At 48.2% G+C, this 12,947-nt stretch overlaps 1 protein-coding gene across 1 annotated transcript in view; it reads right to left on the reverse strand.

Annotated features, from left to right (window-relative positions):
- The window catches only part of GTF3C1 (general transcription factor IIIC subunit 1), a gene marked incomplete in the record, with an annotated part of 1,808,906 nt that overhangs the window by 227,042 nt on the left and 1,568,917 nt on the right, over positions 1–12,947 (reverse strand).

The raw sequence follows: 12,947 nt of genomic DNA on the forward strand, positions 1-12,947 counted from the left end.
ATGATCTACAGCATCCATGGGGGACACCCCCGTGGGGGGTTCAGAGTGAAACTCCCTGCACTTCGCGTTGGAAAAAGAGGCGAAGAGATCACAGCAAGGCCGACCCCACTTTAGAAAGATCTGTTTCACTACTGAAGGATTCAGAGACCAGTCGTAAGGCATCAGAATAGATCTGCTGAGCTTGTCTGCTAGGATGTTGGACCTCCCCAGAATGTGCATTGCCACCAGAAAACAGCCGGAGGAGACTGCCCACTCCCGCAATCTCATAGCTTCACGACAAACGGGATAAGACCCGGTTCCCACCTGTTTGTTAATATACCAGGCTACAGACATGTTGTCTGTCTGGATAGCAATCGTTCCTTGAGGAAGATGGGCATGAAGAGCTTGCAACGCCAACAGCACTGCCATCATCTCTAGGGCGTTGATATGCAGATGGGTCTCCAGGGAAAAACACATGCCTTGGATTGTCCATTGGGGTAGGAAAGATAAACGGATGACCTAGAAGGACAGCCAGGGATTGAAGCCACCAGAGAAGCGAATCCCTGCAGGCCTGAGACAAATGAACTGGATGAGATAAAGGCAGATCTAGCAAGGACTATTGGACCACTAAGGTCCATTACAGAACCCTCACATGTAGGAGAACCCTTGGGATGAGAGTGATTGTGGCCGCCAGGGATCCCAACGCCCGAAGCACTGACTCTGCAGGAGGAGACTGGGTCTGAATAATGTTAAGTACATGATGTCTGAGGGATTGAAGTCTGCTCAGAGTTAGAAAACTCTTGCTCTGAATGGTATCTAAACGAGCCCCAATTAAGTCTAGAACTTGAACTGGGGTCAGTAGTGACTTGTTGAGATTTATGGTTATGCCTAGCTGGTGGGCGCTCCAGAGGAGGAGAACCCTGGCTTGACAGAGGATATGTCTGCAGTGAGCACAAAGGAGTCAATTGTCCAGGTACAGGAAGACCTGCAGCCACAGGTGAGCAGCCACCATTGCCATCACGTTGGTGAACACTCTGGGAGCGGTGGTGAGACCAAAGGGCAGTCCTCTCAACTAGTAATGATTGGCTCCCTCCGGATGCGGAGGAACCTCCGAGAGCGCCTGTCCATTTTGATGTGGTAGTATGCATCCTGGAGGTCCACCGAACACACCGTCATTTCTCTACAGAAAAGGAAGAATGGATTGGAGAGTGACCATCCGGAATTTTGTCTTGGCAACTGACAGGTTTAGGGGTGAAAGATCCAGGATGGGCCTTAAGTCCCCCATCTTCTTTGGCACTAAAAAAACCTGGAATAGATGCCTGATCCAGACTGGTCTGGGAATGGGATGGATGACTCTTTTTCAAGCAGCTTGGAGATTTCCACTGCTGATTCCTCCTGTTGTGCGGGTGGAACATCTGGGAGGTATCTGGGCAGAAATGGTATTTGAATGGAGGGGATTGAGTATCCTCTGGATATGATTTGCAACATCCAACGATCGTCTATGATCAACTCCCAGGCTGATGGGCACAGTGAGAGATGTCCCCCAACTGCCTCCAGAGACTGGCAATCAGACAACCCTTAAGGGCTGCTGCGTGGATCTGTCTGGGAAGGAATCCCGAGACCCCTGGTTCCTTGGACCCCCTCTGCCATGATGATGGTGTCTGTGATATCCCTCTCTCCCTCTGGGGGAGGGTGAGTCCTAAGTGTCTTGGGAATAGCCCTGAGATGGATCTTCGTCACCCCCCGCTGATTCTGGGAAAAGGATTGTTGTGGGGTTGAGAAGCAGATCCCAGTGGCAGACAACGTCTTCTCATCTTTCTCGCTCTGGACTAAAGTCTCTCTAACCGTTTTTCAAAAAAGGGTGGAACCATCATAAGGGGCATTTGTAAAAGACGCCTTGAAGGGCTCCAAGAATGCACAAAGCCAGAGCCAGGTGTGATGCCTGATGGCAACAGCTGTGCCAGCTGCCCTACAGGCACCTTCTGTAGCATGCGATAGGAGCTTCATAGAGGTGTTGGAAATGGAAGTGAGGGTGGCCATATGGAAGGAGAACAGCCTGGGCAGACTCAGCTACCGCTCTAACCAGGTCCCGCTGAAGTCTGATCACATGTGCCATGCACTTCAGTGCATGCATGGCAAACATGGCTTAAGTGTAACCCTACTTCCTGAAATGGTCCATGGCCCTGGACTCTCGGTCAAGTGGATGGACCATAGAGCTCTTCTGAGCAAGCTCTTTTTTGGGTGGCTGCTGCAACCACCATGCCATCAACCGAGGATTCCTTAAACCAATGCTGTTTATCAGAAGGTGCACCTAGAATTTTATCAGGACGATTGGGGAAATGCTCCACCGTGTTGGGTTCCTTCCATGCCCAAGATGAAATCAAATCCACAAGCAAATCCGCGGGATGGGACACCCAGGAGGTAGGGGGTCCTGTGCCAAATGCCTCCAGGAACACTGACTCATCCAGGTTTGTTTTTTGGACAGAGCTCCCCCCACGCTGGCATAGGATCTCCAAAAGATACATCATCCAGTGGTGACCGGGGGAACCCTCCCCTTCCTCTAGGTTGGTGGTGTCCTCTGTGAGGGCTCCGGTGGGGAGTCCAAGTGCCTCTTTTTACAAGTATGTTTACAAGGGAGCTCCTCAGCGGGGTCTATGGGGAGGACTCTGAAATTTCTGGCCATTCCTGGGGGGTGGGGACTCCCTGGGGTGGAGAGGCAACAGGCTGCCACTGAGGGGTCAGGATGGCAGCTTCCAGACCAGAAAGACATGGAGCCAGGATGGACTCTGAGGACAATAATGTCAAAGGTCTCGAGAGAGTTGAAAGAACCCTCTCCACTATGTCAAAAGCAGAGGGAGAACAAATCCCGGAAGCTGGGACCAAGGCCGGATCTGTAACCCTCTGAGTCCACGGGGTAGTTGGATCAGAGCTTCCAGGTGCTGAGACTCCAAAAACCTCAAAGCCAATGCCTTCCCTTTCTATCCGGTGCTAAGGCTACAGCTCCAACAGCCGGACTGCTCTGAACCAGTCAGAGCCAAACCATTCAAGGCAATGGTCTGCGTTGAGGTACCATCGGCGTCGACCCCTCAACGCCTAGAAGCCTCAGACCCAAGGACTCCAAAGCCGGAGGTTGGATCGGAGAAGGAGCAATGGGAAGAAAGGCAGACCAGAAGGGGAGGGAGCAGGCAAGACTTCGATCTGGATCTGGGTCCAGATGAATTTCCGCTTCATCCTGTCCACCTGGGCTTCAGAAAGACTGTGGGTGGACCGGATGGAAGAAGTCACAGATACTCCGGGGACAGGCCGATACAGGGATCGGCCCCAAGCGACCTCAGGGTCTGGTGAGAAGTTGGGCAACCAGAGCCAAGGGGAGCCCGGACTGGAATCCAGGTGAGACTTAGCCAAGGGCTCGGCCGAGGAAGTGCAGTTGGAGGACTGCTTCCTGGGCCTATCCCGCTCTTTATGTTGGTGCTTCTCCCAGTCCCTGGCCTCTTGGTGGGTGGGTTGTGTCCCAGAGGCCAGGGCGGAAGAAGAAGTAGAAGCAAAGCCCTCAGTGGAAGGTGGAAAAAGGAGGCCCTTGAAGATCAATTTGTTCCTCCTGTCAATCAATGCGCAATCTAGGTGCGGGGACTCCCAGCCAAACAACACACACAGTGCGGCCATCTGAATGGAGAAGCTTACGGCCACACTCTGTGGATTTCTGAAAACGTAGCTTGGGGATGGCAGCCATGGTAACGGACCACACACGCGTATACACACACATGCATATAGACGTATGGAAAAGGGAATAGAGAAGAAGGGAAAGAAAGGGGCTTTTTTTTTTTTTTTTTTTTTTGAATTACAGGACTGACGCTTGAGCGCAAGAAAGGGTACAGGATAGAACTAGAGATAAAAGGCTAAACGAGGTAGAAAAGAGAAGAAAAAGTCCAGAAATATATTAGATTCACCTACCAGGAAGATGAAGCAATCCAACCATGATGCTGACTGAATGCACAGTAAACAAGATCTAAGGGGAGGAGGGAGACAGGGGCATTATGGGTAGGGGAGGAGTTTGGAGCTCAGATCCAATGCTGGAAAACGTGGCAGAGTCGGATCCGTACTAGATCCATATTACCACAGTTTGAAGATCAAATGAAAACAACTTCAGATCACAGGATTTCCTAGTTGTGAGTTTACTGGCCTCCTGCAGAACTTGAAGAACTTCCTCAGAAAAAAGGTGTCTGAAGGGATCAAAACCCTCTCAAGCAAAGGGACAGATTTAGAGTTGACATCTGTGGATGTACTAGAGTTCCCTTGTCCTGTGTGAGTAGGTCCATTCTGTGGGGTAACTTGTGGTGATTGCCCTTGGTAAATGGAGAAGAAGGTGGAACCAATACTGTCTTGGCTAAAAGGGGGTCACCAGCAGGACTTCTGATTGGTACTGCTGGATTTTCAACAGGACCTTTTGGAGAAGTGGGAAAGGGGGAATGGATAAAGAAACATCCCCTTCCAAGAGAAAGAGCATTCACCTTCCATGCCAGGGATCTAAGAACCCTGGCACAAAACCTGGGAAGTTGTCTGTCCATGGGGGAGGCAAAGAGGTCTACCTGAGGTATACCCCATCGACATACCAGGTCCAGAAACACATCCCTGTGTAGCATCCATTTGTGAGATTGAGTCATGGACTTGCCGAGTGTGTCTGTCACAACATTCTGAGTCAAGGGAATGTGAACAGTCTGAAGGGAGAGTTGACTCTGTGAAGCCAACTCTCAGGCTCGTAATGCCAGTCTGCAGAGGAGGTAAGATTTGGTTCCTCCCTGTTTGTTGACATACCAGAGGACTGTGATATTGTCTGTAAACCACTTCAACCCCCCTGGAGAAAGTAGAGGCTTGAAAATTTGGAGGGTGAAAATCATCTCATCTCCTTTATACTGATATGCTCTCTCCTTTGGACTGGAGACCAGATATCTCTGACCCTCCAGGATTCCAGTGCTGCTCCCCATCCCATGTCTGAAGCATCTGTGTACAGCGCCTGTGTGGGGAGAGGTGATTGCAGGGGTAGATCTTTGTTCTTTGCAATCTCTAGGATCCATGTTCAACTCCTTTTTCAATCAAGGAAGAAATGAGATAAACTCCAGAGGATAGGAGTGTTGTTTCCAAACTATCCTCAAGAACCACTGGAATTTCCTCATGTGTAACTTGGCTAAGGGGAGCATGGGGATTGTGAAGGCCATGAACCCCAGGAAGAGAAGAAACTCCCTAGCAGTCAGGGATTGGAGATGCAGGAGGTCCTGGAAGTAGGTGGTTAGGGACAGGACCTTTTCTGGAGGTAAGGACGCTAACATCCCATCTGACTAGATCCTGCAGCCAAGAAAAATGTGGTCTTGGAAAGGGATCAGAGCAGATTTGTGGTAGTTGATCGTAAACCCTAGACTCTCCAGCAGAGAAACACTGAAGGAGAGATTCTCCTAAAAGATGTCTGGAGTTTGGGTGTGCAGGAGTAGGTCGTCTAGGTAAGGGAAGATCTGTATGCTCTGTAGCCTGCAGCAGGCTATAACAGGAGCTAAGCACTTTGTGAAGACTCTCGAGGCAGTAAATAGTCCAAAGGGTGAGGCACAGAAGTGAAAATGTGAGGAAGCTATAGCACAGCAAAGAAACTTTCTGAACTGAAGATGAATGGGAATATGAAGGTAGGCATCTTTGACATCCAATGACACCATAAAGGCCTGAGGAAGTATGAGAGGAGAAGAAGAGTGGGTAATGTTAGCATACGAAAAATGTGAACCTTCAGAAAGGTATTTAGATGGGATAGGTCTAGAATGGGTCTCCAAGGACCATCCTTCCTGGGTACCAGGAACATCCTGGAGTAAAATCCTTTTCCAACTTGGGCGGGTGGCACTTCCGGAATAGTGCCTTGGGACAGAATGTTGGAAATTACCTGGGGAAAAAGTACCAGTTGTTGTTCTGGGGGATGTGGAATATCCCAGAAGGGAGGCGCAGTCTTCCACACCATAAAGCATCATTGGATGATGGACAGGACCCAAGAGTCCTGGGTTATCTGTTTCCAAGCAGAGACAGAGACAGAGAGAGAGAGATGTTAATGGGCCTGGAGGCGGTTAGTCACAGACTGTCAGGCTTAGCCAGAATGGGCTGTTTCTTTGGTGGGAGTAGAGGGGGCAAACTTAAATGGAAATTGATTCCTAGTATCTCTCTTACCTTTGGAAGACTGGGGCCTATCAGGCTTTCTGACAAAGGTGGTACTGGAAAGGTAGTTCTTCTGAAACCTATGGACAGGGGAAACAAAAATATGCTTAAGATCTTGCAGTTCCTTGCCTTTCTCCTGAAGAGATTTGAATAATTCTGCAGCCAACGTACCAAATAAAGCCTTGTTGTCCAAAGAAGCACCCATGATCTTTGCTTTAATGTCTTCAGGCAAAGGTTGGAGATTGAGCCATGTATACCTCCTCAGGACTGACCCAGATGCAGCTGCTTTAGCTGAGGCCTCCAGGGCATAACTGCACTTTATGGAATGCCGTGTAATCTGGGCAGAGGAATTAAGAATGGAGGAAAGTTTGGCCACAGTGGGGGAATCAGGGAGCTCAGAAAGTAGGTTGCCAGCACCTGAGAGAAGAGCCAAGGAATATATGGCCATATGGGTCTGATAGTTAACTGCCCTGGAGGCCAGAGTAGCTGAAGTATAGCCCTTTTTCCCAATTCTTTCCTTGACACTGCTCTCCTTATTTGAGGGAAGCAGGCAGGTAGAAGGCAGCATTTTGGATACCTTCACTTCAGAGACAGAAATGGTCACAGGATCTGCAGAGGAGCATTTGAATATGAATTTGGATTCCTCCTGCACTTTATAAAATCTATCTGGCCTCTTGGGGCCTGCAGGCTGGGAATCAGGGCACTTAGAAGCAACTGCAAAGACACCTACGAAGGCTGGCAGAAGAGGAGGTATGGCAGATGGTGAGGGAGAGTCCATCTGTAGGAGGTCACAGCACCTTTTTTGGAAGTCTGATACCTGACAGCAGTCCAACCTGAAGAACTTTCTCATCTTAAAGATAGTTTCCCTAAACAAGATCTCCTCCCCAGGGGAATCAGTGCCATTAGATTCCTCTTCTGGTGAGGCATAACCCAGAGGGGAAGAAATTTGGGCTGAGTAAGCCAATGATTCATCTCCTGCTGATTCCTCATCTGAGGAAACTTCCTCAGAAGTCCTCTTTAAAGGGGTAGAAGGGGGAAATGGATCTGAGGTCTGACACACAGCCATAAAGGTGCTGAAAAAACCTTGGGAGAAGGCCTGCCAAGCCAATCCAGTGGTTGTTCTAGAGGAGCTGGAGAAACATGTATAGTTTTAACCTTTTTCTTTTTGGGGGCCTCCATATGGTGGAAGGTGAATGGGGCTGACTTTGGCCTACACTCCACAATGTTTGTAGGAACATCCTCTTGCACTAATGCCATGCGGGCCTTCAGTAAGAACAAGCTGTGGTTCCCCCTGTGCCCGAACAGGCCATCTGCGATTCCCTTGAGGATGTGCTGGTAAGGTCCTTCATAGCCTCCACACTGGTACCAATCACAGGACATCTACAGACTCTGGAATGGCCTCTGGCCAGCATCGGCCTCAGGAGGAGCGTCTGGAACAGAGGGAACAGTGAGTAAATCAGGTCTTGGTTTCTTGGCCTTTTCAGCTTGTGGCTCATTTGAAGGGCCTGATGCAGCTTCCATGTCACACGCAAGACATTTTAGGAGCCGATTCTCAAAATATAACTTCAGGGAAGCTAAACGACTATGTAGGGGCTTGGGTAGAAAGGCCTTGCAAACAGTACAAGCAGTATGGTCGTAGTCTGAGCCTAGACAAAACAAGCAAAGGTAATGAGAGTCCTTATGTGGAATCTGCCTTCCACATTGACATTTGCCCTTCCAAGCCAACATGTAATCAAAACAGAACACAGTAGACAAAAAAGTAATGAAAAAAACCCCCAATAAGGTACTTATCTGAACCAAAGTTCACAACTTGTCTGATGAGCGGCGACTGGAGCAGGCGACAGGATAGGCGGCAGAAAAGTTCTGAGGTTGATACGTGCCGACGTCCGCTTTATACCCAATGTCACTTTATGGCTGACATATGTTAGCTGATAGTACTAGACTTTTGTATACTGGCTGGAATTACTAGTCAGCCAGTGGTGGACTCGCTTATGTTGTGAATAGTGCAATATATGAATAGAAGGACATCCATGCTCCTCAGAGAAGCTTTGAGGTACAGCATTGTCAGTCCCTCTGATACTGACAAGTTTAAGTTTCCCCTGCCTGAAGACAAGAGACAAACAGCTGTTGCAGAGAATGTGTCTGTCTTTTGGTCCTTAGCAGGTTCTCAAGGAGCAACCTGAAGACAGCCTAACAGCTGTTGCAGAGAATGTGTCTGTCTTTCGGTCCTTAGCAGCTTCTCAATGAGCAACACCAGAGAGACAAAAGAAAGTGGTGAGCAGCCCTTAGTACCCAAAATGGCTACAGAAGAGTCACCCATCACTGGCTGAGGTAAAAAGGAAGCTGGCTTTAAGACAAAAGCACTCATGTACAACTTTTTTCTTTTTGCAGATGAGGGAGGGAAGAACCAAACAACCCAAAGCCTGATTCATGAGACGACTAAAAAAAATGTGTCTGATAAGCAGGTAGCACAGACTTGGACAGTCAGCACTACAATTTCACTGAATTGTGAAGTTTTGAGGTGAAAAAAAAAAAAAAGAAATTTAGTGGCAACCCCCAACCCTAGCCTCTAGCTATAAATTTAACTAAAACGTAAAATATTTTCTCATAAAAATACTAATTTGAAAGGAATTTCCCAACAAGAAGGAGGCCCTTGAAGATCAATTTGTTCCTCCTGTCAATCAAAGCACAGTCTAGGTGCGGGGACTCCCAGCTAAACAACACACAGAGTGCGGCCATCTGAATGGAGAAGCTTACGGCCACACACTGTGGATTTCTGAAAACATAGCTTGGGGATGGCAGCCATGGTAACGGACCACACACGCGTATACACACACATGCATATAGATGTATGGAAAAGGGAATAGAGAAGAAGGGAAAGAAAGGGGCTTTTTTTTTTTTTTTTTTTGAATTACAGGACTGACGCTTGAGCGCAAGAAAGGGTATAGGATAGAACTAGAGATAAAAGGCTAAACGAGGTAGAAAAGAGAAGAAAAATCCAGAAATATATTAGATTCACCTACCAGGAAGATGAAGCAATCCAACCATGATGCTGACTGAATGCACGGTAAACAAGATCTAAGGGGAGGAGGGAGACAGGGGCATTATGGGTAGGGGAGGAGTTTGGAGCTCAGATCCAATGCTGGAAAACGTGGCAGAGTCGGATCCGTACTAGATCCATATTACCACAGTTTGAAGATCAAATGAAAACAACTTCAGATCACAGGATTTCCTAGTTGTGAGTTTACTGGCCTCCTGCAGAACTTGAAGAACTTCCTCAGAAAAAAGGTGTCTGAAGGGATCAAAACCCTATCAAGCAAAGGGACAGATTTAGAGTTGACATCTGTGGATGTACTAGAGTTCCCTTGTCCTGTGTGAGTAGGTCCATTCTGTGGGGTAACTTGTGGTGATTGCCCTTGGTAAATGGAGAAGAAGGTGGAACCAATACTGTCTTGGCTAAAAGGGGGTCACCAGCAGGACTTCCTATTGGTACTGCTGGATTTTCAACAGGACCTTTTGGAGAAGTGGGAAAGGGGGAATGGATAAAGAAACATCCCCTTCCAAGAGAAAGAACATTCACCTTCCATGCCAGGGATCTAGAACCCTGGCACAAAACCTGGGAAGTTGTCTGTCCATGGGGGAGGCAAAGAGGTCTATCTGAGGTATACCCCATCGACATACCAGGTCCAGAAACACATCCCTGTGTAGCATCCATTTGTGAGATTGAGTCATGGACTTGCTGAGTGTGTCTGTCACAACATTCTGAGTCAAGGGAATGTGAACAGTCTGAAGGGAGAGTTGACTCTGTAAAGCCAACTCTCAGGCTCGTAATGCCAGTCTGCAGAGGAGGTAAGACTTGGTTCCTCCCTGTTTGTTGACATACCAGAGGACTGCGATATTGCTTGTAAACCATTTCAACCCCCCTGGAGAAAGTAGAGGCTTGAAAATTTGGAGGGTGAAAATCATCTCATCTCCTTTATACTGATATGCTCTCTTCTTTGGGCTGGAGACCAGATATCTCTGACCCTCCAGGATTCCAGTGCTGCTCCCTATCCCATGTCTGAAGCATCTGTGTACAGCGCCTGTGTGGGGAGAGGTGATTGCAGGGGTAGACCTTTGTTCTTTGCTACCTCTAGGATCCACGTTCAACTCCTTTTTCAATCAAGGAAGAAATGAGATAAACTCCAGAGGATAGGAGTGTTGTTTCCAAACTATCCTCAAGAACCACTGGAATTTCCTCATGTGTAACTTGGCTAAGGGGAGCATGGGGATTGTGAAGGCCATGAACCCCAGGAAGAGAAGAAACTCCTTAGCAGTCAGGGATTGGAGATGCAGAAGGTCCTGGAAGTAGATGGTTAGGGACAGGACCTTTTCTGGAGGTAAGGACGCTAACATCCCATCTGACTAGATCCTGCAGCCAAGAAAAATGTGGTCTTGGAAAGGGATCAGAGCAGATTTGTGGTAGTTGATCGTAAACCCTAGACTCTCCAGCAGAGAAACACTGAAGGAGAGATTCTCCTAAAAGATGTCTGGAGTTTGGGTGTGCAGGAGTAGGTCGTCTAGGTAAGGGAAGATCTGTATGCCCTGTAGCCTGCAGTAGGCTATAACAGGAGCTAAGCACTTTGTGAAGACTCTCGAGGCAGTAAATAGTCCAAAGGGTGAGGCACAGAACTGAAAATGTGAGGAAGCTATAGCACAGCAAAGAAACTTTCTGAACTGAAGATGAATGGGAATATGAAGGTAGGCATCTTTGACATCCAAAGACACCATAAAGGCCTGAGGAAGTATGAGAGGAGAAGAAGAGTGGGTAATGTTAGCATACGAAAAATGTGAACCTTCAGAAAGGTATTTAGATGGGATAGGTCTAGAATGGGTCTCCAAGGACCCTCCTTCCTGGGTACCAGGAACATCGTGGAGTAAAATCCTTTTCCAACTTGGGCGGGTGGCACTTCCGGAATAGTGCCTTGGGACAGAATGTTGGAAATTACCTGGGGAAAAAGTACCAGTTGTTGTTCTGGGGGATGTGGAATATCCCAGAAGGGAGGCGCAGTCTTCCACACCATAAAGCATCATTGGATGATGGACAGGACCCAAGAGTCCTGGGTTATCTGTTTCCAAGCAGAGACAGAGGGAGAGAGAGAGATGTTAATGGGCCTGGAGGCGGTTAGTCACAGACTGTCAGGCTTAGCCTGAAAGGGCTGTTTCTTTGGTGGGAGTAGAGGAGGCAAACTTAAATGGAAATTGATTCCTAGTATCTCTCTTACCTTTGGAAGACTGGGGCCTATCAGGCTTTCTGACAAAGGTGGTACTGGAAAGGTAGTTCTTCTGAAACCTATGGACAGGGGAAACAAAAATATGCTTAAGATCTTGCAGTTCCTTGCCTTTCTCCTGAAGAGATTTGAATAATTCTGCAGCCAACGTACCAAATAAAGCCTTGTTGTCCAAAGAAGCACCCATGATCTTTGCTTTAATGTCTTCAGGCAAAGGTTGGATATTGAGCCATGTATACCTCCTCAGGACTGACCCAGATGCAGCTGCTTTAGCTGAGGCCTCCAGGGCATAACTGCACTTTATGGAATGCCGTGTAACCTGGGCAGAGGAATTAAGAATGTAGGAAAGTTTGGCCACAGTGGGGGAATCAGGGAGCTCAGAAAGTAGGTTGCCAGCACCTGAGAGAACAGCCAAGGAATATATGGCCATATGGGTCTGATAGTTAACTGCCCTGGAGGCCAGAGTAGCTGAAGTATAGCCCTTTTTCCCCAATTCTTTCCATGACACTGCCCTCCTTATTTGAGGGAAGCAGGCAGGTAGAAGGCAGCATTTTGGATACCTTCACTTCAGAGACAGAAATGGTCACAGGATCTGCAGAGGAGCATTTGAATATGAATTTGGATTCCTCCTGCACTTTATAAAATCTATCTGGCCTCTTGGGGCCTGCAGGCTGGGAATCAGGGCACTTAGAAGCAACTGCAAAGACACCTACGAAGGCTGGCAGAAGAGGAGGTATGGCAGATGGTGAGGGAGAGTCCATCTGTAGGAGGTCATAGCACCTTTTTTGGATGCCTGATACCTGACAGCAGTCCAACCTGAAGAACGTTCTCATCTTAAAGATAGTTTCCCTAAACAAGATCTCCTCCCCAGGGGAATCAGTGCCATTAGATTCCTCTTCTGGTGAGGCATAACCCAGAGGGGAAGAAATTTGGGCTGAGTAAGCCAATGATTCATCTCCTGCTGATTCCTCATCTGAGGAAACTTCCTCAGAAGTCCTCTTTAAAGGGGTAGAAGGGGGAAATGGATCTGAGGTCTGACACACAGCCATAAAGGTGCCGAAAAAACCTTGGGAGAAGGCCTGCCAAGCCAATCCAGTGGTTGTTCTAGAGGAGCTGGAGAAACATGTTTAGTTTTAACCTTTTTCTTTTTGGGGGCCTCCATATGGTGGAAGGTGAATGGGGCTGACTTTGGCCTACACTCCACAATGTTTGTAGGAACATCCTCTTGCACTATGATTTGGGTAATGCCATGCGGGCCTTCAGTAAGAACAAGCTGTGGTTCCCCCTATGCCCGAACAGGCCGTCTGCGATTCCCTTGAGGATGTGCTGGTAGGGTCCTTCATAGCCTCCACACTGGTACCAATCACAGGACATCTACAGACTCTGGAATGGCCTCCGGCCAGCATCGGCCTCAGGAGGAACGTCTGGAACAGAGGGAACAGTGAGTAAATCAGGTCTTGGTTTCTTGGCCTTTTCAGCTTGTGGCTCATTTGAAGGGCCTGATGCAGCTTCCAT

The sequence above is a fragment of the Protopterus annectens genome, chromosome 12.part0, assembly GCF_019279795.1.
Source record: "Protopterus annectens isolate FY-2018-M chromosome 12.part0, PAN1.0, whole genome shotgun sequence".
Lineage (NCBI taxonomy): Eukaryota > Metazoa > Chordata > Ceratodontiformes > Protopteridae > Protopterus > Protopterus annectens.